Source organism: Cornus florida, unplaced genomic scaffold (genome assembly GCF_030987335.1).
Source record: "Cornus florida cultivar Cherokee Brave unplaced genomic scaffold, ASM3098733v1 CherokeeBrave_3.0.0_Hap2_Chr08, whole genome shotgun sequence".
Classification (NCBI taxonomy): domain Eukaryota; kingdom Viridiplantae; phylum Streptophyta; class Magnoliopsida; order Cornales; family Cornaceae; genus Cornus; species Cornus florida.
In genome coordinates this window covers 30,614,294-30,639,285 of record NW_026775578.1, presented here as the reverse complement: position 1 = coordinate 30,639,285, position 24,992 = coordinate 30,614,294, and the positions used below count along the sequence as shown (strand labels likewise).

Genomic DNA, 24,992 nt, shown 5'->3' with positions numbered 1-24,992 from the left:
CAAAGAAAACATGAATTAGAACACCCATACCTCACTTAGATTCAAAAACCCCCAAATGGGTTCAAAAATTCGAAATCCCTGGAGTACACCAAATGAGAAATTGCTTATATCAACGTGTAGATCTCGCCGTGTTCTCCGATTTGCCGCAAACGGCACCCAAAAATTCCAAGTGGTTAGAGATTAATTGAAGTTTAAAGTTTGATTGAGAAAAGAAAAGAAAAATGCAAGGAAATAGGTGAGAGAGAGAGCTATTCGGGAAGAAAGGAAAATGAGGCCAAAAATGTGGTCTCATTGCCTTAAGTGCACTAATGGTGGGTCCCCCTTCATTTTTGAATTTTCTAAATTTCTTTTTTACCACACATATATTCATATGCAATTAAATTACAAACATTACAGTTTGATTCTTGCAAAGTTAAAGAATAATTAAAATTGAAGTGCTCCCCGATACGAGCATAAACTGTCGATGACACTCCTTGATATGAGTATAAATTGTTTGTCTGAAGACAAAAAATCAAGAACTCCGTGATACGAATTTAAACTGTCTCCCAAAAAAAAAAAAAAAAAAAAACACTTTTTGACACGAGTTTAAATTGTATACCTGGAAAAAAAAAAATTAAGAACTCCTTGACATGAGTTTAAACTGTTTACTTAAAAAAAAAAAAAAAAAAATTGTGAACTACATGATGACTTGATCCCTGTTTAAGGTATGTAGGCATCTTGGAAGTTTGTTCCAAGTTCAGTCAACCTAAAAAAAAGGGCAAAGTGTGCTTACCGCATGATGTCAAAAGTAATTCGTCGCACCTTGTCAACTTGGCACACCACCAAAGTATAGTTGCAAAGAAAATTTTGGTCTGTCGCCAAATTATAACTGCAAGGAAGAAATTTGGCCCGCCACCAAAGTGTAGCTGCAAAGAAGAATTTTGGTCTATCATCATAGTTATAACTACAAAAGAAATTTTGATCCGACAAAGTGTAGCTGCGAAGAAATAAATTGGTTCGTCACCAGACTATAGCTGCCTAGAAAAATTCTGCTCACCGCTGAGGTATTACTGTAAGAGAAATTTTGCTTGCCGCCAAGGCGTCGCTGAAGAATCCAGTTCATCACCAAGGTGTTGCTGAAAGAAAATTTTGGCTTTCCATCGAGGTATTGCTAAAAAAATATTTGCTTGCTGCCGAGGAATTGCTAAAAGAGAAATTTGACTTTTCGTTGAGGTGTCGTTGAAGAAATAATTTAGCTCATCGCCGAGGTATTGCTGAAAGAGAAATTTAGCTTTCCGCTGAGGTGTCGTTAAAAAAGAATTTATGCTCACCGCCGAGGTATTGCTAAAGAAGATCTTTGACTTTCCGCTAAGGTGTTATTGAAGAAAAAAATTAGGCCCACCGTCAAAGTGTAGTTGCAAACAATAAAACCATAAAGAATATTAGTGGCTGGGCACCAACATTCGAGGAATGCTTTGAATACATCTCCATGGTGATTATATGAAGACAGTTCGCCGATAGAACCATGAAGAATATTAGTGGCTAGGCACCAACATTCGAGGAATGCTTTGAATACATCTCTATGGTGATCATATGAAGATAGCTTGCCAATAGAATAATGAAGAGTATTAGTGGCTGGGCACCAACATTCAAGGAATGTTTTGAATATATCTTCATGGTGATCATATGAAAATAGGGAGGCGAAAAGAGCACCATAGAGTTGTTGTTTTGATAGAAAGTCATGGAAACACGCCAAGACATCTTCTAACCACTACCAATATAGTTCGTTGTGTGGCAATGCAGCAGAAACTATACAAGGAATACTCCATAATGCTTCATTCGCCTGAACATTGAGACCCAAGAGTGAAAATTGGTTTTCTTCAACAACTTTCTCATAAAGTGAAGAATTTAGTATTGAGGCTTCAGCGATAATAGATTCTTCATTAATCTGATCAAGACCAAAGTTGGTGAGTTCACATGTGGCCATGCGTGTCCAATGAGATTAACAATGTTCATTGTCAGGATTAGGCACTTGAATGGCATTGCGACCGAGAAATGAGTCAGATACACTTAATGTGGTTACTTGGCCTCTTCGACTACTTTCGCTCTCTAAGATAGTCATCTTTTGCTTTACGAAACACTTGAACACCACCATGATAGAACAACAAACAAAATTTGTAGCTCAATTAGTGTTGTCAAAAAGGAGGATTTCAATTTCTGCTACGGTTGACAAATTTTCGTTGATGTTAATAGGGAAGGTCTTATCGAATCCTAAAGAAACATGAAAAAAAAAAAAAAAAAAAAAAAAAAGGGAGAGAGAAAAAATCATACTGATTATTTGCTCAGGGCAAGCGAAGTCCTTAAGAGGCTGTAATATGACAAGTCTTCAACGGTTTTGGAATTGATGGCAAACCCTATAACATTGGTGGTATATATAGGCAACAAAATATCTCCTATTTGTTCTAGGATTTGTATAATTCAATTCAACAAAAGGAAAGTAAAATTCTAATACAAAGTTGGATAGAAAAGGGAAAGAGGAAATCTTATAATCCAAAGTTGGATAGGAAAGCCTTTTACAGTTCAAAGACCAAGTTGGATACTTCAAATCCCATTTGAAAAATGAGACAAGTTCTGTCAAACCTGGGACTCGAAGTGGGGGCAATTTGTAAACACTAAAATTTTAGTGGGCTTTGGTTTTGACAAATTGACCCATTAAATATGAGTCAATGTTTAATTAAGTTATTCAATTGGACCAAACTTGGTCCACTTAAATTATTTAATTAGCCCAGCCCAGATGATTAAATGGAAAGATAGTTATTCCTAATAAAATATATTTGGAATAATTATTTTTAAAGATAATTATTATAATATAACTAGCCTAACCCAGTTATGATTTTATCCTTATAAGGAGAGGACACGTGTCATCATCCTATTAATCCAAGAAGCCTATAAATAGAGGCCTGGAGGAAAAAGGAAAGGGACACAAATTCAGAGTCCAGAAATCCAGAAGGTACACAAATTCAGAGTCCAGAAATCCAGAAGATCCAGAAATTAAGAGAATCAGAAATCCAGAGGCCAGAAATCAAGAGGGCAAACCTGAAGGCGAAGAACACCAAGCACATCCAAAGTCGTGTCGTTCTTCACCAAATTCAACAAATCCTCTCTGAAGACGAAGAACAACAAGCACATCAAATCGTGCCATTCTTCATCCAAATTCCACGGTGATCAACAACAAGCACATCAAATCTTGTCATTTTTCATCCAAATTTCACGGTGATCAACAACAAGCACATCAAATCTTGCCGTTCTTCATCCAAATTCCACGGTGATCAACAAAAAGCACATCAAATCATGTCGTTCTTCATCCAAATTCCACAGTGATTCAAGATCAAGCTCGTGCAGCCCTTGGATCCAACCGACAAAAAAAAGGAGATCGAATCAGAGGACTTTATTCTTTGTAAAGAATATTACAGAGGATTGTACTCTAATATTTCTAATTTAATAAAAATATTATTATTGCTCCATATTTTGTTTTTATTTGCAGACTACAAAATTTGTGTGTACAGTTCCCTTAACAAAATCAATCACAAGCTTGGACTTCCATTAAATCTCTCTATATTTGTTGCTTTATATTTGATTGACATCACTCCACCAGTCCACCTCTTAGAAAATTTGTATTTCCTTGAGAAGTTCATTTGTTTTTTTAATTTAAACAATTTTCTTACGAAAAGGAACAAAACTAAATGTTATATATCTGGCTACCAAGAAGATAAGAGGATATGAAATCCTAGAACAATCACTTTTTCCCCTACTGCATGTGAATTCCCTTTTCTTTTAATTTCCTGTATGTCCACGGCTACGGAACTGAATATTAATATGTATATATTTTTATGGAACCTGACATGTCTGACCTATATATATTCAATTGATCGGCATCCATATAGTATATGGAACATAATTGGTGCTATTTTTTGCTTTTGCTAATTTTGTTTGCTACGTATTATTACAGTAGGTGTTGTATCGTCAGCCTTTCACAACAAGAAAAATAATTTTTAACCAAGCACTTTTTACCACGATTCTGCATAAACCGTGGTAGAAGACACTTTCTACCGCGGTTCCTTAAAAACTATGGTAAAAAGTTGACTTTCTACTACGATTACTGATGAACCGTGGTAGAAGACCCTCTTCTACCACGAGTGATAAGGAACCGTGTTTAAAGTTATATTCTATCATGGGGCTACCCCATGGTAGAAAGTGAAATTTTTTTCCCCATCCGTTTCACTGTTGTTATTCACACCATGTCTACCCATTTCAGGGTCGGCTCGAGCCTTAGGCGACTTAGGTGGTCGTCTAAGGCCCTAGCCAATAGGAAAGTCCTAAAAATTTAAAATTTCCTTATATTAAGTTATACTATAATTATTTCCTAATATTGTTAAATCTAATAAATATAATAAAAAAAATTATATTAGGCCTCAAAGATTTATATCCAAAAATAACCTTTTTTTTTTTTTTTTTGTTTCTCTCCACTCGTTTCGTTTTTATATTAGGCCTCAAATATTTATATTCTAAAATAACTTATTTTTTCTCTTTTCTCTCTTTCCTCATTCATTCCAATTTTATATTAGGCCTCAAATATTTATATCCTAAAATAACTTTATTTTATTTTATTTTTTCTCTCCTCCTTTGTTCAATGGAACTTTAATTGATATATAAATTTAATATTGGCCCCCAAAGATTTACATCATTACATGACTTTTTTTCCCTCCCTTTTTCTACTCTCATTCACGTTTTACAATAAATCATAACCAATATAAAAATTTAATATTAGGCCCAAAAATTTGTATCATAAATATTTTTTTACCCTCTTTCTTTTTCTCTCATTCACATTTTTTTCACTAGCACTAAAAATATTTTAGGGTAAGTTACACCAACAGTAAAATATTAAACATACGTTGTTGTTTGGAAAAATAGCGAAAACTTTCAATATTTCTGTTCAAAAAGTCTTCTCCTCCTACTCCCATTACAAGTTTACAGTTATTATGAATGCATTTTTATTTTATTGAAAAATTTGTAAAAGTATTAGATTTGAGTTTTCTTAAATCAGGTTCAATGATTTTTTTTTTTTAATTATATTAACTTTTGTTATTATAAATTTGTGTGGATATATGTTTGTATATTTTGTTTTTGAATTGTGACTAATTTTATTTATATGGTTAAAAAGCCCACTTATTATTTTTTGCCTAAAGGTTCCAAATTAGATTTAGCACCCTGCTACTGAAAAAATAAATAAATAAATAAAAGGGTTAATTTTACTTACACCTTATCAAGTATGGCCAAATATTACTGTCAAATATCTTTCCAAAATAATTATCACCAAAATAATTATCACTTAGATCCATTTCTTACTTTACGATAAATGTTCTCTTAAATATATGAGAAAAGACAATTTACCCCTATTTTTTTAATCTATTTTACTCCAAAATATCATAATGCCTAAATGACAATTATACCCAACACCCACCAACGAACCAGATATGCGATTCCCATCTTCCAGTTCTTCTGTAGAACGTGACTCCACGGTACTGCGAGTTCTGGGACCTCTGTCCCCGTCTACTTTTCCTCACCTGCTGTCGCTGTGGTTGTTGGTGCAGTTGTATGACTCTCACCTCTTGTAAGCCACCAGAACCAGCTTGTTTGAACGAGAGATCGGCCCAATTAGGCGGCACTGACATTGAAGAAGACGCCAAACTCCGCCCCTGAGTTAATCCATCATCTCCACCCACCGGAAAAGCTGCCTAGTCATCAATTCCGACTGACTCCTCCGATCGTCATCACCTCTCTCAGAGAGTCAGAATTAACGTTACTGAAGTCGCCATCGACCTTCAATATACCGAAATTGAAGGTGAACTTGTCACCGCTGCTGGCACGTGTCGTCGTCGCTGGCATTGCTTGAAGCTTCGGCATTCAAGATAGACGAATTCAAAGCGCCTGATTCGTCCATCTGGCCTCCTCCCGAACCGTCAACACAAACTTCTCCACCATCATGATTGAAACCCCATTGTATATGGTGTCAGAACTGTTAATTAACTGTTGGGGTGTCATTGGGGTTAACTGTTGGGGTGTCATTGAAAAACTAAACAAAAATTTATAAGTGAGAATTATATTTTAAAAATATTTGAGAATAATATTTGGTGAAACATAAAGTGTCATTAAAATTATTGAAATTAACTCAAAATAAAAATTATTGAGTACACAAAAAAGGAAAAAGGCTGCACATTTCATGGCTAAGGTTGCACAAAAGTGTTGAAGGTTGCACACATCATTGCTAATGTTGCACCAAAAGTGCGAAAGGCTGAAATGATGAATTTGTTTTTATAAAAAATTAAAAAAGGGAACGTGTTTTTTTTTTTAATATTTATTTTTCTTTTTTGCTTCGTGTACTAAGCTGTAATGGAAAGTTCAATTTTTTTTTAAAATTTTTTTTCTATTTGGGTTGTTTAAATCCAGAAAAGGTACTGGAAATCGGGCTCGAGAGCCATGTTTATCGAGTCTTTATGCAAACTAAGGTTTCTTTGGATCGATAGTATAACTCGATTTTTCCCCTCAATGTCTCCTCAATCTGGTGAGTTTTCTATTTAATCTTCGAAAACCTTGAAATAGGTACTGTCAATTTGTTTCAAAATTTATATCGATTTGTCATATCTTTGAATATGCGATTTTGAATTAGATTTACTAGGCTAATGTTCGAACTCTTGAAATAGGTACGGTTTGTGTTGACGAATATATCTGTTAATTATTTTTCCAGACGGATACACTTCCGATCAAGCCTCTTTCAGTTCTCCTTCTCCTTCTTCTTCTTCACTGATTTTTTTATTTCTACATTGTTGTTTCTTAGAGAAGAATCGCCCAGGAATTTGTTTCTTTTCTTCACTCAAACCTTCCACTACAGCCGCTTTCGTCGTAACCCTTTTGGTTCAAGGGCTTTGTTGGGTATTTCTATCTCTCTTTTTATATATACAGCGTACTAGATTTGGGGCATATTAATTTGTAGGTAGGATGAGGATGAATGATGATATATCTCTAAAGCCCATACTCCTTGGGAATTTTGATTTGATTTTGGTTACTAATCTTTTTTTCCTGAATCAGCATCATCTCACATTATTGCACAAGGAATGGCTTAAGCCACAATTTTTTAATAGCCAAAGGTTAGGAATGTTCCATCTTCTTGATTAACACTTGTAATAGCCATTACTATTAACACCATTGGAACACTTAGTGAAAAACAAATGGAAATAATAGCTAGTAGTTTTTCTGATGTCCTATTTTTCATAAGGATGCTAGTTTGTGGGTATTATTGCTATAAGGCTATTTTCATATTTTTTGTGAATTTGATCTTTTGATCAATTGGTTTCACCGTGGAAACTACCGTGATTATTTTTAGGTTATGTGCTTGCAAAGTTTACTCAACTTATTGTGACATCATATTATGCTGCTTTGAGCGCTTCACATTATGGTATTTCGCTGCTTACTAGACATATTGAAGAGGCCCACACTTCTCTAACCCAGCACAAAAGGCTCGGATGACCTGCTGCAGGTGCACAAATCAGAATTATTCTCTATGCTTTCCGGTTTTGCAGTTAATCCTTTTTATATTCAGCCCTAGATGCATTAAACTTATACTTTGATTAGTATTGTTATAAATTTATTGCTGTAATATTTCTTTTTAAATTTTTTGGATGTATCTGTGTGCTTCACAGTTATGTAATAAAAATATATGAGTAATTGTTCATTGAGAAGATAGAAGAATTTAGGGCTAGTTTGGTGCGCTGGAATGAATTGGAATGGAATGAGAATGGAGGTGGGAATGGAATGAGAAGATAATGGAATGGGAATGTTGATTCTCATCCTACCATTTGGTTGCAAACATGGAATGCGTAAAGTTGGAATGGAAGGAATTTATATTATTTTCTCTAAATACATTTTATTATTAGTAAAAAAATTTAACTAAAAAAATTAACAAAAGCAAAAGGGAGAAGAGATGATAGAGAGAGAAAATAGCGAGGTAAAGAGAGAAACACTGAGTCTCCATAACTATCAACATTCCCACCGCCACAACCACAACCACAACCATCACCACTATTCATTTCGATAAATGAATTCTGAAATCTACCAAAAATACCAAAAACAACTTTGAGAGAGAAACTGACTAATAGAGAAAAAAATGCTTTTGTTCTGCCAGATCGTCACCGATAGGGGACAACTCCAATGACCTGCAAGAGATCCGATTCTGGCCGAACAACGAACCAACAGTGTGCTTCAGTCCGGTGACGCTACAAGTGTCCTCGACGTAATCCAGTTCAAAACGGTTGTGGACTCGCTGGAGCTTTGTACAAGAATCAGGTGTAGCTCTGTAACTTCGTCGCCATCGTTAGAACTGCAAGCTTCGCCGCTGGTAAGACGTCGCCCTTGCCGGCCATTCAAAGTTAAGAGCATCGCCATCCTTCTTTATATTGAATTAATTTTATGAAAATATTAATTTTTAATAAAACCCAGTTGTCCGCCGTTTCGACCATGGCTGAGGAAGTCAAAAACCTGGTTAAGGATATCCCTATCGGAGTCTCGGGCTCCGTTATCCTCATTACCATTCTCTACTGCTTAATGGCTACTTCAATGTCCAAACTCCTCCCTTATGATATTGTAACCTAATATTTAATCTTAATGAATAGTAATTAATTATCAAATTTGAAATGATGCAATTGCCCTTCGGTTTTTGGCGGTGTGTTTGGTTTTGATCGAGTGTTGCGGTGATCATGCAGATTGATACGGATGCACCGTTTTCCGGGGCGTTTAGGGGAGAATACAACGGCTGGAGATGGGTGTTTAATGTGATAGGGGTGGAGGCAAGTTTTGGCATACTGACGTCTATGATGGTGGCGATGTTGGGGCAGGCTCGGTACATGTGCATGATCGGACGGTCCAAAATAGTCCCTACGTGGTTTGCTAGGGTCCACCCGAAGACATCAACGCTTCTGCTTTCCTTGGTACGTTTTCTAAGATCAAGATGTGTAATATCTTGTTTGTGTGTTGGCATTTTCAATTTGATTTGGTTGTTTGTTTTTGAAGTTTGGAACCTTAGGCCATTGTGATTTTGGGACCCACCTTGAATTGTTTCAGTTATTGGAGTAGAAGGCTCCCCCTCATATTGCCTATTGTAGGGTCACGAGAAAATGCTTGCTCAACTTTATGTGTTCCATGAAATGACTTTAGGTAACGGTAAAATTTATGAGTTTTTACTACATCCTACAAATTAGGTTAAAAATCAGTATTTGCATATCTTCTCTCATTTATTAAATAAGATTGGTCTAGATAATGTCTTAACTCAATTACTAGATTAACCGTATCTGCATATCTTCCACCTGGGACACCATCTTGCATATCTTCCCCATATGCAGATACGATATGCATATATAGTTAATCTAGTAATTGAGTTAAGACATTATGTAGACCAATCTTATTTAATAAATGAGAGAAGATATGCAAATACTGATTTTTAACCTAATTTGTAGGATGAAGTAAAAATTCATAAAATTACTTAAATTCATTTCATAGAACACATAAAGTTGAGCAAGCCTTTTCTCGTGACACTCCGATAGGCAATATGAGGGGGAGCCTTTTACTCCAATAATTGAAACGGTTCAAGGTGGGTCCAACGGCATAAGGTTCCAAACTTCAAAAACAAATAACCAAATCAAATTGAAAATGCCAACACACGAACAAGATATTACACCTTGATCTTAGAAAATGTACCAAGGAAAGCAGAAGCGTTGACAGGCGTTGATGTCTTCGGGTGGACCCTAGCAAACCACGCAGGGACTACTTTGGACCGTCCGATCACGCACATGTACCTAGCCGGCCCCAACTTCGCCACCATCGTAGACGTCAGTATCCCAAAACTGCCCCCACCCCTATCACATTGGACACCCATCTCCAGCCATTGGATGCTCCCCTAAACGCCCTGGAAAACGGTGCATCCGTATCAATCTGCATGATCACCACAACACTCGATCAAAACCAAACACACCCCCAAAAACCCAAGGGAAATTGCGTCATTTCAAATTTGATAATTAATTACTATTCATTAAGATTAAATATTAGGTTACCATATCATAAGGGAGGAGTTTGGACATTGAAGCAGCCATTAAGCAGTAAAGAATGGTAACGAGGATAACGGAGCCCGAGACTCCGATAGGGATATCCTTAACCGGATCTCCCTTGGTTATGTTATTAGGGTTAGAATAATCTTTCAGAATACATTTGATTTGTATGGTCTAAAAAATATTAGACTAGAAAGCCCTTTTTCTGATTCTAAAGTATTCCCTTCGGACAATTTACAAATCTATTGTCATATACCAAGGCTGGGGGCTGCAATGCTTATTTCCTTCTTGTGATCCCTCATCCCCCCAGACACCCCAACAGGGTTATCAAATAATTTTGGAAAATATAAGTGGTTTAAGTATTTCACAAATTAAGCATTTCTTAAGACTACCATACCTGCTTTGTTAACTATCTGACTATCGTAGACTTGGCTTTGTGTAATAAATATTAAGTTTTAAAACAGAGATTTGAAGTATACTATTGCCTATAGTCATTTATATTCCAAATGCTAAAATGACAAGAGTATTCTGTCCTTCGCTTATATAGCCTTCCATCCATTTTAAATGCAAAAACATTGAATAATGAACTTAGTTGTATTCATCTAGAGGTACCACCCAATGCATGTCTTGCCTATGCAAGGTGTTAGGAGAGAGGACTAGAGACATATCCTTTAAGCATTATTTTGCAGAAATTCATTGCTTTCAGACTTAAACCTGTGTCCTCACGCTTGTCAATTCAAACTTTCATCATTGTGCTAAGCAATGAACCTTAACTTAATTGAATCCATCTTACAAATTTTATGGTTCTGTACATGGCAACTAATTACAAGAGAAATTAAATTATTCATCTTAAATACCAAATCTAAAATTTTCAACACAATTAGACTTTGTACTGTCATGTCACATTCATAGTTGTTAAAGGCGCGCCTAGGCTCCAAAAAAGCCCCAGGCTCATCAAGGCTCAGCTCGAGCGCCTCAACCTACTTAAGGCCAGGCCCTTCAATCAGGCTCACATAAAGCCCTCAGGCTCACGCTTTTTAGTAGGCTCCAGACTCAAAAAAGGCACGCCTTGTATTTTTTAATCATTTATTCATATCACTTTCTTTTTTACTTATTGACTACTAAATTAAAAAGGTTCTATATCATATACCGTGTTGTTTAACCTTATGAAATATTTGACAAAATTCATAAATTTATGATTCATTACTTACTTTAACTGCAATTACAGCTTGATTATGAATATATATAATAATATATGGATTATTATCTACACGCGCCTTACTTCGATCAAGCTTGCACCTTATACTGCGCCTTGCGTTTAGGCTCCAGGAGGCCTTTGGCGCCTTAGTGTGCCTTGAGCCTTTAACAACTATGGTCACATTTACTTCTGGAAAGATCCTTAAGGATTGCATATATAGTTTGACAAAGTTTCTTATATGCTATCTTTTTGAGTTCACAATGTGATCCCCATACAATTCATAGATTTTGTTTCACCTTTTCTATGTTCTTGTCGTGGCATTTTGCATGTCATTTAGTTTTCCCACTTCCAGGATTGTTAATGTATGTGACTATCTCGAAGAAATCTATAGGTGAGTTGGGGTGGGGGCATGTTACGCACTGCACATGTTTTTGCTTGTGTGTGCAGGTATATTTACTTTTAACTGTTTCTCTGCTGTCATATTTTAATCTGATTTGGCAGCCCATAATTGAGGAACTTTTCTATGTCCTGCTGCAGAATACGATTTTACTGTATTGATGTCAACACTGTTCCACACAAGCTTGTTGTTCGTGCAGGAATCACTGCAAGAACCACATGTGCATTAACCTTATCTCCGGTGGCAATGAGTATGCAATTATCATTAGAACATCATTGGTGATTTCTACCTTGACTGTGGGTCTCACCATCCCCTTCTTCGGTAAGTCTTCATCCTGGGTTGTTGACATGATGTTATGTTTAGAACCTTGGTCGAAACTCATTTATTAGTTGGTCCTGCTAAACCATTTCATAGATGTTGTACTGTTTGGGAAATATCCCTTACTTTTTTATTTCTCTCACTTTTACATTGCAAAAATTAAATTATAGCATCACTGTATCTCTCTCTCATTTTACAGGTCTGGTTGGCACTGATTGGATCTTTACTCACAATGCTAGTAGTGAGTTTTTTTTTTTTTGGTTATCTCTGCCCGTTGGATTCTCTTGCTTTTTTGGTGTTGGTGCTGGAGAGCATTGTTGGGCATGATTTTCAACCCAGTGCTGTTGATGGAACAGCTACGTGTTCCATTTTATTTTATTACAATTGTTATATTTTCATGACTGCTACATTTTTGTTGGAATTCATTATTTAATTGGGGTTTGATGTTTATTTTGTACGAAACCCTAACTTTCTAAGTATTTGAAGTTTGTACGTGTATGTATATATATAGTTGAAATTATATATATATATATATATATATATATATAGTTGTTAATGCAGATTGTTTGTCCTTTTTCATCTCATTTCTGCTCAGATCCCTTTCTCTCTCTTTATGTGTGTGTATGTGTGTGCTTTTATTTTCTGGTGTTTCAATTTGGGTAGTTCAGTTTTATTTTTCTTGCATTTCAATTTGGCGTTTCAATTTTATTTTCCTTTGGTATTTGTGAGTTGTGTGTAATTAGGTTTATGAAGGAGGTCACAAGTTTCATCCTGGTATGTCGACCTTGATATTGGTATTTTTCTAGTTTTTGATTGATCTAACAAGAAACTTGTCAGAAAACAATAATATTAGTATGAATTAAAAAGTTTTTTGGAGTTTGACTTGATCACATATTGATATGGAGTAAATTTGAAAATGAGAGAATGAATAGGTGGTTCTAGTCACCAAATTGGTACTTTTCTTGCTAAGATATTGCCTGATTTTTCTTTTTCCTTAATTGGGTAGCTCTTGTACCACTATTTCATATGTTTGGAGGCTTTCAACCTTGTGTTGAGTCTGCATCTCATTTGTGAATTGCTTCATTCAAAAGGTTGTCTACAAATTCGAGTAGAAGATGGTTGTTATGACAATTCTTATCAGATTGTAGCAAACGCTTGAATTATTGATCCCAACTTTGTCTTTGTGATGTGTTTGCCAAACCTAGTTCAATTGTCTAATCTGAAATGATACTTCTAATCACGCGCTCTTTTTTACTGATTGTAGATGGAGCATTTTGAACTGGGCATTATCTTCAGTGGTCGGAAAAGTTGCAGAAGCTTTTGAAGTGGAAACTGCTAAGCTTGCAGAAACTATGTCCGTTAAAGAAGTTCTGCAATTTGGCATCAAATTGTGCTTGAAATCTTTTCAACTGGAAATTGACCATGAGGAGGCTGTGCAGTATCTAAATAGTAAATAGAAAGATTTGCTCTTCAGTGGATGTTGAGATGGTGAGTTGTGGCTCTTCAGTTAGGTAGAGATGCATGGGTTGGACGCTTTGGAAATCAGGATGCCCTCCTATGCCATTTTTTTCATTTGTGCGTCCCGTGTCTAATGCAACAACTTTACATCATAAATGCAATCACTTTAAATCGATAATGTAACAACTGAGTAAATGTGCTAAATTCTCGATTTAATGGTGTTATATCATCGTAACAGGATGTATTATGTTGCATTAAGTGTTATATATTCGATATAAATTCTCGATTTAAGTGTTATATATTCGATATCGTCGTAATGGTGTTATGCTGCAACCTGTTAGTTCAGTTTTGTGATGTCTATTTCATTGAGAATAATTTTTGCATCTATTTTTTAATCAGTGTCCTTGAGAGAGCCGTGAAGAGCTCCACACCCAGGTGTTTGGTGGACATCATCAGTGAAGAAATGAGACCTTTGTCATATGTTTGTTCAGTGAGGTTGACAATAACTCTTTTTTTTTTTTTCTTTTCTTTTTTATTAATTTGAAAATTTATTCATGCTATTATGGGTAAGTGCAACAAAAAAACTTTGCTATATACAAAATCTGCAAATAACCCGTGTTCAAAAAACCTCTTACATTTTTCAAATTGAGCAACAAGGACAATTCTTCAATTTGAAGACTGAAATACCTAAAATGCATTGTATTGGGGTCCTTATCTTCGCTGACCAGGGATTGTCGTCGATGAGAAGTGCCATTTTTTGGGCTCTTTTGGTTTTGGTTGATGATCTGGGTTTGATATTGGGGTCCTTATCTTCGCCGCCATTGTGGTCATTGGAGTCACCGTCATTGTTTTGTTCAGAAGAGAAGTGCCTCGAAGATGAAGGAAGCTGAGATGGGTTGCGAGAGGTGCAACAGGAAATGGGTTCGAAGTATCGAGTCCCGAAGACTGTGAATCTGTAGCTTGGTGTGGTTTGGCAATGGTGGCCATAAAATGGGATTATTCGTTTTTTCTATTTGCAGTTCAAGAAGCATAAACATAAACAGTCGAAACCGTGATGTAACCATTTTTTGAATTCCTATAGAAATTATTCAAATTTCGTTATAAAGTCTCAATCATGATAAAAGGACCACAATTTCTCTCGATACCATCCTAATTAATTCTGATCTGGATCCGAGAATCCAAATATGAATTGAAAAAAAAAATTACTAATCTCAATTCAATAACTTTTTACCTGATTGGATATGAATTATGGGTAATCGAGTGTGATTAAAATTATACATACATATATATTATTACATTATAGTATATATTTATATACATGGATGTTATATATATATATATATATATATATATATATATATATATATATATATATTTATTTATTTATTTATCAATATATTTATTTGATTATGTAGTTATATTATCCGCCATCCTATATATTAACTGAACTCACTCCAAGTTTAATAATCCATTAACTTAACAAATCGGATGATCCCATTGAGAGACATATAAATGACTTGCCGAATTGAATCAATAGATCATACGGTATTCATTAGAAATTGAATGAAACACGGTTAATTATTATTATTATTTTATCTCATGTTATAAATGAGTTGGCTCGAAAGCAAGCTAATTAATCATAATAATCAAATTGGATATAGATTAAAAAATTTCATTTAAACCAATTTATAAAAACCACTAAGAGTTAATTGATTAGTAATATTTTGTTTCCAATGTTTTTGTACCTTTTCTCCCCTTCAAAGGCATAAGAGCTCATGGTGTTCTATTTTTTTTAGTTTGAATTTGGACTTTATAGTATTTTATGGGAATTAGATAAAAATAATAATAATAATTGTCTAGATTATTCAAATCTTTTCGGATAGTTGAATAGCGATAATACTTTGAGTAATGATGTCAAGAAAAGCATCATAAGCTTTTTACATTTGGACAATTTTTTTTGAGAATTATGAAATCATGCAATACATCTTTCATAAAGAAAAATACACAATCAAAAAAAAAACAACCCTAAAAAAATTCCAAACAGTGTTCAGCATCCCAAAAAGGATCTCTCTATTTTCCAGCCTCCAATGGGGAATAAAAAGTAAATAACAGTCCATTTGAGACGATTTTTTTTTAATTCATGTGATCTGAATACCTCACGGTCACAGAAATCCCAATTGTCACTTTAATGTTCTTCAAATCACATCAAGTTTTGCTTCCATTAGATTATTCAATTGGTTTGATGATACGGTGTGAACCAAACAAATTACACAATATGAGTATTTTTGTGGTTCGATCTTGGGTTTCTGTGTGTATCTCCCTCTCTCTTTCTCACCCCAGTCTCTTTCCGTCACCAGGAAGTAGAATCATTCATCCACCTATACGAAAGTGTATCTAAGCAGAAATATCTAAAAAAAATAATATCCTTATTTTCTAGAAGCATATATCAACTAGGCAAAAATAAAATAAATAAAAAATAAAAAAAATTCTAAAAACATAGCTCCTCACAAACAAGATCTTAGTGAAGGAAACATGCAAACTTATACAGCTTTACCATTAAAGAGTAGAATAATTAACAAATTGATCGAGAGGTGTCCCTAAGAAAAGAAAGTCGGGTTTCCTACTTTGCAACTTGAAGTTAGCAGTATTAAAGGAGAGCGTGCATTGGAAACAGAAAATTTGTAGGTAGGGGCCTTGCCCAAATCACACTGGGTCATTGTGCTGATCAGCCAGGCCACATGCCTTGTATAGCACATATGTAAGTCAAGAAATGTTTTGGTTTACAGAGGAGCAAGATAGAATAGGAATTTAGTACAACAAATTTCCAGCAGCAGATGGGGCATAGGTCCAATATGATTCTAACAAATAAGAAGTACGTGAAGTATGATGACCCATTTCTACCTTTCTGAACATCTCAGCTACAGCACAGGATTGTGCTAAAATTAAGGTGAAGTCTGGGGTGTTATTTTGAGATGAGGATGACAATCAATGCTGCAAGGTTATCAAGGAAGACAAGTGCTCCAGATGAGTTTTGTATTGAAGCATTTTGAGTAAATGTCTTCCATTTGCTAAGCAACTAGAGTTTGCCCCTTTAAAAGTAAGAATGTAAAATAGGTGATAGACTGATCTAGGGGTAGCAAAAATAGATGCTGAAGTGGCTACAAATGACCCATCTCTCTCTGACTCCTCAGAACAATTATGTTTCCTCTCTTTCATTGTACCAAAGAGTTGATATCAGAGCCCTTTATACTACAACTCCTGTATTTTTTTTTTTTTTTTTTGTGGGGGGGGGGGGGGTTTTCAAATACCTCAACATTAGTTGTTTCTTTTCTTACAGAAAAACACCAGATACAACACGTTGATATATCTTGTTGCATAAATTTTCTCCTCCTCCTGGTAATCAAAGATCAGTATTGATACACATATATCATATGTTCATAAGTAAAAGGCAGACTGGACACACTTTTTCTTTTTTTTTTAATAAAGTATTCCATACGAACCTGTAATGGGAATTTATTGAATGCTGATTCAGAGTGTCCTTTGCGAAATCGATGGAACCAAATTGTCAAGATTGGAAGTGCAATTAGGAAAGGTGTTGACTGTCCAGCATCTTTCGTGCTTATCAATCCCATCAGTAGAAATTGCGATATTATCAAACCAATAATTATACGAAGATGCACGTCTGGCCAAAATGCTGCCCCACTCTCATACTCCTGGTCATATACGTTGATGACCTTGCAACGTATATCATATACGTTGGGGACAAGATCTGATGTTTTTATCTCGTCGATTTGGGCGGCAGTGATAAAATAATCATTCATACTCAAACCTCCTGCGAAAATAAAAAAACTTTTGGAGTCATGTAAATAAATAGCAACTCTAAGTTAGGTTGCACAATGAAAAAAATTTAAACGAAAACTTCTCGAACCAAATATTAAAGGGCGGTATGGCCAAAAGAAGAAGTATCAAATGGTTAAAAACACTGGATCATCTAATAACAGTAATACCAGGAGTAATTATATGTGACTATGTGAGGTAAGACAATTTCAACTTATTGTTTTATGCACAGACTGCTCTGTCAAACTTCAAGACAGCCACGTACAGGTTACACTGAGCTTTAAAAACTGTAAGAACATGAAAAACAGTGAAAACTTGGTCATCTAACAATGTAGATTTTCGGATAGGTTAATATGCATACCTTTTAATGCTTGTATATGCTAAAATCAAGGGCAGCATCTCCTTTTGGATGCTTTTTTATTTCAACAAATAAACCCGCACCTGTACAAGTTGCAGCAATAAAGAATCAGGATGACATCCATTTAACGCGGGAGGGGGGGGGGGAGGAGAGGGAAGCACGGGGGCAGATATATGGTTTAGACAGTAGAAAATTGCCATTGCACTTTAAAAATTGATTGGAGAGGGAAGCACGGAGTATAACTTGCCTGCAGATTTGGAATCTTGTACTTCAATGGGGGTAAGGTCCATGCGTGAAATGTTGTGCCACCTCCAGAGTCAAGCATAAGCTCTTAAGAAACCATGCAAGGGCATTGATATACAGTTACTGAACCAGTTTTTTTCTTCCTCCTGTCTCTCAAATCGAAACAGGGAATCGTTTCTCTCCGTCATCTTCGATCCTCAACTTTTCTTCTGCTAAAAAAAAAAAAAAAAGGAGGATGCCATCCCGAAAAGATTATATATATACCTATATGGTATAGGTAGACAGTAGAAAATTGCAATTGCACTTTAAAAATTGCTCGCGAGAGGGAAGCACAGAGCATAACTTGCCTGCCGATTAGGAATCTTGTACTTCAATCGGGGTAAGGTCCATGACCCGAAATGTTTTGCCAACATAATCTCTTATGAAACCATGCCAGGGCATTGATAAATATGCAGTTACTGAACCAGTTTTTTTTCTTTCTCCTCTCTCTCAAATCGGAACAGGACCCGTTTCTCTCCCTCAACTTTTCTTCAGCTAAAATAAATGGGTGAGCTTCTAATACTTGGTTGAGATTTGCTTTGCCACCACTAGCCAGTATGTTGGCATTGCTCGACCATTTCAGTGCACACACTTTTTGACGTTCACTTGAATAATGGAAGTTTCAATAATATCCTGATCAACTCTATAAGAGAGCAGAAATTAAGCTGGCTAACTCCTCATAATTTCAAGTGTTAGACTAGAGGAAGAAGAGACTATATTTGAGTAAATACAATGATGGAATCTTAATGTTTAGCTGGTGACTATTCCATGCAACAGCTCCTGCTCTGTCTGAGGCCATTTAAGCTTCCATTCTGCGAAACAGATTAAATCTTTTAGATTCACACAACTGAAACCAGTATTTACAGTTTCTCGTGAACAAACTTTTTTAGAAAGAAGAAAAAAGATCGAAGAGGGAAAAGACAATAAAAGCTTGTGGCTGTATCTGTGATTTCTTTATTTAACCAATTTCTGCACCTCTGAGGTTTATAACAGTTTACCATAGATTTAATTATATATTTGCCAAAAAAAAAAGAAAAAGAAAGAGAATAACAATGGATTACAGTTATAGATATTACAAGTGTTGAGATCTCATCGTTGTGGAGCTCGAATTTGGAGCAGGTCTGTTCAACTGCAACTGTTCCCCATCCTCTTAGCAACAAATTCTGCTTCCTTTGTTCTTCCTTCAGCTTCAAGGGCGTGTCTCAAGTCTTCTAGGCAGCTCAAAGGCGGTGTATTCCTTTCTCTAACAGTTCATAATAAAGACTAAATACTTCTTTAATTCTAGAGCCTTTACAAAGATCAGTTACAACTGTGCTGCATATATCAATATCAACCTTTTGATCTTTTTCCAAACTAAATAGCAACATTTGATGTGTCTTTAACAATTTTCTACTCTTGCAAAGGAAAGCAATCAGTTCTTCAATCTTCACCATATACCCATTCTCATAAAGAGACCCAACAATCTCAAGAGCTTTATCCCGTGAGCCACTTCTGAAAAGTAGCATTACAGTATCAGTTGAGAGTTCAATGTTTTGCCTAATTTTTCTCTCCAGCATTAACATAACAAAGCTAGCGGCTTCATGAGCACAACCCTTTCTGACAAGTTTGTAAGTACAGAATGGAAAGTATATGTTTTGGGAAGATAGGAGCTCTTCAACATCTTCTCTGTAGTTTGATCGGCAAGAGTGGGGTCACCCTTCTGCAATAAGCCATCAATTAGGGATTCATAAGTCTCGACATCAGGCACAAAATCTCTCCTTAACATTTGGACCAACAGATCATAGCCAGCTTGAAATGTACCTTCCCTGCAATGTCCCATGAGCAAAGTCTTGTAAGAGGGAGGATCCTGTATTCCTCTTTTCATCAGCTGCCTAAACACTATTTCAGTATTCTTGGTCTTCCCATTTTTACACAAATACTCCAACATTGGGTTATATGCTGCAACAAGAGGTGTGCAACCAACGGCATGCAACAAAATCTCCTTCTCTGCTAGCTCATTAAACAACTCCTCCGCCCTCACAAAATCCCCTCTTTGACACAAACTCCGAATCAAAACACTATAAGTAGCTGAATCCAGTTGGACTCTCAACTCTGCCATTTTCTCAAATACTTTTAACGTTTCATCCAAATTTCCCACACTACAATGAGTATTCATCAATGCGTTGAAGGTACACGGGAACAAATTCTCCAACCCCTACAGTTCCCTCAAAAATCTCCTTTATCTTGTCAAGCTCTTGCGCTTCACAAAGCCCTTGAATAAGAGTGTTACAAGTAATTCAGCCCTCGATCAACCATCTCTTTAAAAACATCCAGAGCCTCAGTAATACCTTGTTTTGCACAATACCCTCTAATCAAAGCTGTGTAAGTAACAGCATTAGGATTCAAACTCGAGCTCTTTTTTAGCATACCTCTCACCACATTGTGCGCAATTTTGACCTTCCCAGACCTACAAAGCCCATCTACAAGTGTATTATAAGTTATAACATCTGCTTCACATTTATAATTCAACATTTCTTTGAAAAATCAAAACCCTCCATCAACCATTGAGTTCATACAAAACCCCTTATCAAATGTTAAATGTGTACGTGTCAGGGTTAACACCTTACGTAACAAGCATTTCATCATACACCTTGAGTGCCATAGTAGTTCGACCCCGTTGAAGCAAGATAGACAAGAGACTAATGAATGTGAGAACAGAAGGCGAAATGCCAATCGACTTCATCTTCGAGAACACCTTGATTGATTCTTGGAACAACCCAGCTCGACCGTAAGTCCGAATCAAGCTGTTAAAGTACTTGTCTTCGAGCTTAACCGTCCCGCCGGACTTCTTCTCGATCGAGAACAGGAAGTTTCGTGCCGCATTGAGGTTTCGATTGCGGCCGAGGATTTCAATCATCATGAAGTACGATTGATCGTTGAGGGCGAAGCCCTTTTGGTGGATCCAGTTGAAGAAGTAAAGGGCTTTTGGATGGGGTTCTGATGAGCTGGAGAGTGTGGAGGACGGTGGTTTTAGAGAAAGAAGGAGAGAAGGAAGAGAGACTAGATTCGAGATCAGCTGACCAAGGATGGTCGTTGATGAGGAGTGCCATTTTTCGGGCTCTTTTGGTTTTGGTTGATGATCTGGGTTTGATATTGGGGTCCTTATCTTCGCCGCCATTGTCGTCGTTGGTGCCACCGTCATTGGTTTGTTCAGAAGAGAAGTGCCTAGAAGATGAAGGAAGCTGAGATGGGTTGCGAGAGGAACAGGAAGTACGTTGTCCCGAAGACATAAACAGTCGAAACAGTGATGTAACCATTTTTTGAATTCCTATAGAAATTATTCAAATTTCGTTATAAAGTCTCAACCATGATAAAAAGACGATAATTTCTCGCTATGCTGATCTCAATCCGATTATTGGAATATGAATTGAAAAAAAAAAAAATATACTAATCTGAATTCAATAACCTTTTACCTTAATAAATTGGATATAAATTATAAATAATTGTGCCATTAAAATTATATATACATATATATTATTACACTACTGATTAATCTACACTTTTTATATAAACCGTTATATTATTTAATCTAAGGGTTATTTTTCAAACCCACATATAACATTTCTTTTTAACACAAAACCAATCTCACCCTATTTTTAGTTTCTATATTTATTTTTATTTTTATTTTTATTTTTATATTTAATTTTATTATTATCACGGTAACAATAAAAGGTAATTACCAAAATAAAAATAGAAAGCTTTGAAAAAAATAAATAATACCCCTATATTTTACTAAAAATTTGTTTTTATTTAGATGTTTCTTTGAAAAAAAAACAATACCTGTATTTTTCAATTTTGTAACAACAGTATGATATTATACCATTTTCCTAAGAAACATGTTATTGTTCTCAGTATAAGTAAATTAATATACTTCTCTAGTATAAGTAAATTTACCAACAACGTAATGTTGCATTTTGGAATATCGAATTGATTCATTGGAATTGGAATTAAAATTGAAGAAAATTTCATTTAAAGTTTGAACAAAAGTTCTTTCTATTTCAATTTTAAGTTGAGCATTTGGTGAAATTCATTATTGAATCTGTGAATTTGTGAGTTTGATTATTGAATAATGATACTGTAGAATCCATCTCAAAAACAATAAAGTAACCCAAAAAAAACTAGTGAAGCTCTTCTCACAACCTTATTTTGGTAAAATTAAATAAACTAAAAATATGGTGAGAGATTGTTACAATATGTGATAATGGTCAAATTAAATATATAAACTAAAAATATGGTGAGAGTGGTTTTGTGTTAAAATGAAATGTTATTGGTGAGTTTGAAAAATGACCATTAGATTAAATCTAACAGTCTATATAGAAAGTGTAGATTAATTAATTGTCTTGCTCCATGGGAGCAAGAGATCAGGACTCAGTAGAGCAAGAGATCAAGACTCTATATGGATGTTATATATATATATATATATTAATTATTTACTAATATATTCATTTTGATTATGTAGTTATATTATGCACCATTCTATATAGTATTAACTAAATTCACTCCATCTAATCTCATAATTATACATATATATATACATGTTAGTGAATATGATTTTAATCAAAATTCAATTCGATCCGAATCCGAGCTAAATAGAATATGGATTGAATTTCAATCCAATAATCAGTTGACGATCCGAGTTTGATAATCCGTTAACTTAACAAATCGAGTATGAATTTGATTGACCCCGTTGACAGGCATATAAATGACTTGCGGAATTAGATTAATAAATTATATGGTATTCATTATGAATTGAATGAAACAGTGTTAATTATTATTATTATTATTATTATTATTATTATTTTATCCCATGTCATATGAATGAGTTGGCTAGGAAGCAAGCTGATTAATCATAATAATCAAATTGGACATAGATTAAAAATTTTCATTTAAACCGATCTATAAAACCCACTTCGAGTCAATTGACCAGTAATAATTTGTTTCCAATGTTTTTGTACCTTTTCTCCCCTTCAAAAGTATGTGTTCCATTTTTGTTAGTTCGAATTAGGACTTTATAGTATTTTATGGGAATTAGATTAAAAAAAAAAAAAAAAAAAAAAATTGTTCAAATTATTCAAATATTTTTAGATAGTTGAAGAATGATAATACTTTAGAGTAATACTGTCAAGAAAAGTATCATAAGCTTTTTATATTTGGACAATTTTTTTGAGATTTGAGAAATCATTTAATACATCTTTCATAAAGAAAAATAGGCAATCAACAAAAATGAAAAATAAAATAAAATCAACCCTAAAAAATCCCTTATAGCGTTCGGCATCCCCAAAAAGGATATCCCAATTTTCCAAGCTCCAATGGGGAATAAAAAGTAAATAACATTCCATCCTGAATACCTCAGTCCCATAAACACCAGTTGCAATTGTTTAACTCGACTTTAATGTTTTTCAAATCACACTAAATTTTGCTTCCATTAAATTATTCAATTGATTTGATGATATGGGCACCTTCTAAAAAAAAACTTACCGATTAAGAAAATTACACCTAACAATACAGCCCTTATGTTTTCTTATAAAACTTATTTTATTTTATTTTTTTCGAGAACAAAATTAGCTGGGGTTGACCATGCAAAGAGGCCAATTTTTCTGCGATAGCTGCCGTCTTTTCAATTGAAGATGGATCAAGGGGCGAATCTAAATAATAGTGTTCATGTGCCAAAAGTGACTAATAGTACAAGACTTCATAAACATTGACCAAGAACGATGTTTGGGAGAGTAGTGATATTATAATGTGGACAGATTCAATTATTTGATCAAAACGAGATTTATTAGATGTGCGAGGAATTTTTGAAGGATTTAAATAGTGATTTTGTAAGTAATTAAAGGTTAAAATTGGTATTACATATTTATAAGGTAAACATTTCTTTCTTTCGCTCCTCTCTTCTGTCCAATTCTGGACAAATAAAATACTTTCCAAACACATGGGTTAGAAGGGATGAAGCCCCCTCCCTCTCTGCCTTCTCTTCCTTTCCTTGCAACCAAACAAGGGGAGTTTCTTCTATCTCCCATGGCTTCCATCCTTCGTCAATCCTTCCTTCTACCTAAAATATAACATTAAATTTTAGCAAGATGGATTCAATGTGTCCCCATAGGTGTAGCACACTTGGATGGTAGGACGAATTTTTGGTGTCGAGACGAACCGTATAGTCCTTATATGACGTACTAAGTAATGATTTGAATCCATTCTCTCGTCCATCCCTCTCCTTAATCATTCCCTCTAACCAATCATAACATTAATAACAAATGACATCCTTTTTTTACAAATAAATGACGTGCTTATTTTACAAACTTATTTCAAGTTTAGTCAACTTTAATCAATTTTTAATTAATTTATAGCGGAAGTTCAATGTCATGATTAACAATGGAAACAATTAAAGTTGACAATTCGTATTCGTAAGTCATAATCGTGTCGTATCAATTTAAGGTTATTATACTAAACAGTTTAACCCGAACACGACCTGTTTAATAATCGTGTCAGGAACTCTCTAACACCAAACCAATCTATTTATTAAACGAGTTACACGTGTAACCTGTTTAATGACCTATTTTCACAAAGAATATATATATATATATATATATATATATTATTTAAATTATTAATAATACTCAATAAAATAATAAATACTAAAAAAAATATAAGTTTTAATCAACCAAATTACTAACTAGTTTCTAGTTTACAAAAGATTAAATTATAAGACACAAGTTTATATTGTAATTTTAAAACTTAAATAAAAATTTATTTATGACATATATAGTTAAATGTGTATAAACGGGTTGAACCTCTCAACTCAAACACGACACGATTAACTAAACGGGTTAATCGTATCGATCCGTTTATGACCCGAACTCATTTAACGTCAACCAAATTTTGTTTAACTCATGTGATGTTCGTCTTGTGTCAACTTTGACCATCCCTAGGGACAATAGGTGAAGGAAAACGATTTTTACACCAACTACTTGC

General features: G+C 34.8%; 2 long non-coding RNA genes and 1 pseudogene across 2 annotated transcripts; 1 reads left to right on the top strand and 2 right to left on the bottom strand.

The window, feature by feature from the left end:
* The first annotated feature begins 11,499 nt into the window (after positions 1–11,499).
* On the top strand, positions 11,500–13,818 carry LOC132271089 (uncharacterized). Its single transcript, XR_009469649.1, has 3 exons — positions 11,500–11,778; positions 11,869–12,049; positions 12,246–13,818. It is a non-coding gene; the product is annotated as an uncharacterized LOC132271089 (long non-coding RNA).
* A 2,252-nt stretch (positions 13,819–16,070) lies between these two features.
* Positions 16,071–17,779, bottom strand: LOC132268561 (uncharacterized). The gene is made up of 2 exons (XR_009469309.1): positions 17,703–17,779; positions 16,071–17,336 (listed from the first exon to the last, which is right to left on the bottom strand). It is a non-coding gene; the product is annotated as an uncharacterized LOC132268561 (long non-coding RNA).
* Positions 17,780–18,289: 510 nt separating this feature from the next.
* Positions 18,290–21,400, bottom strand: LOC132271088 (pentatricopeptide repeat-containing protein At1g02060, chloroplastic-like; annotated as a pseudogene).
* Positions 21,401–24,992: the final 3,592 nt, after the last annotated feature.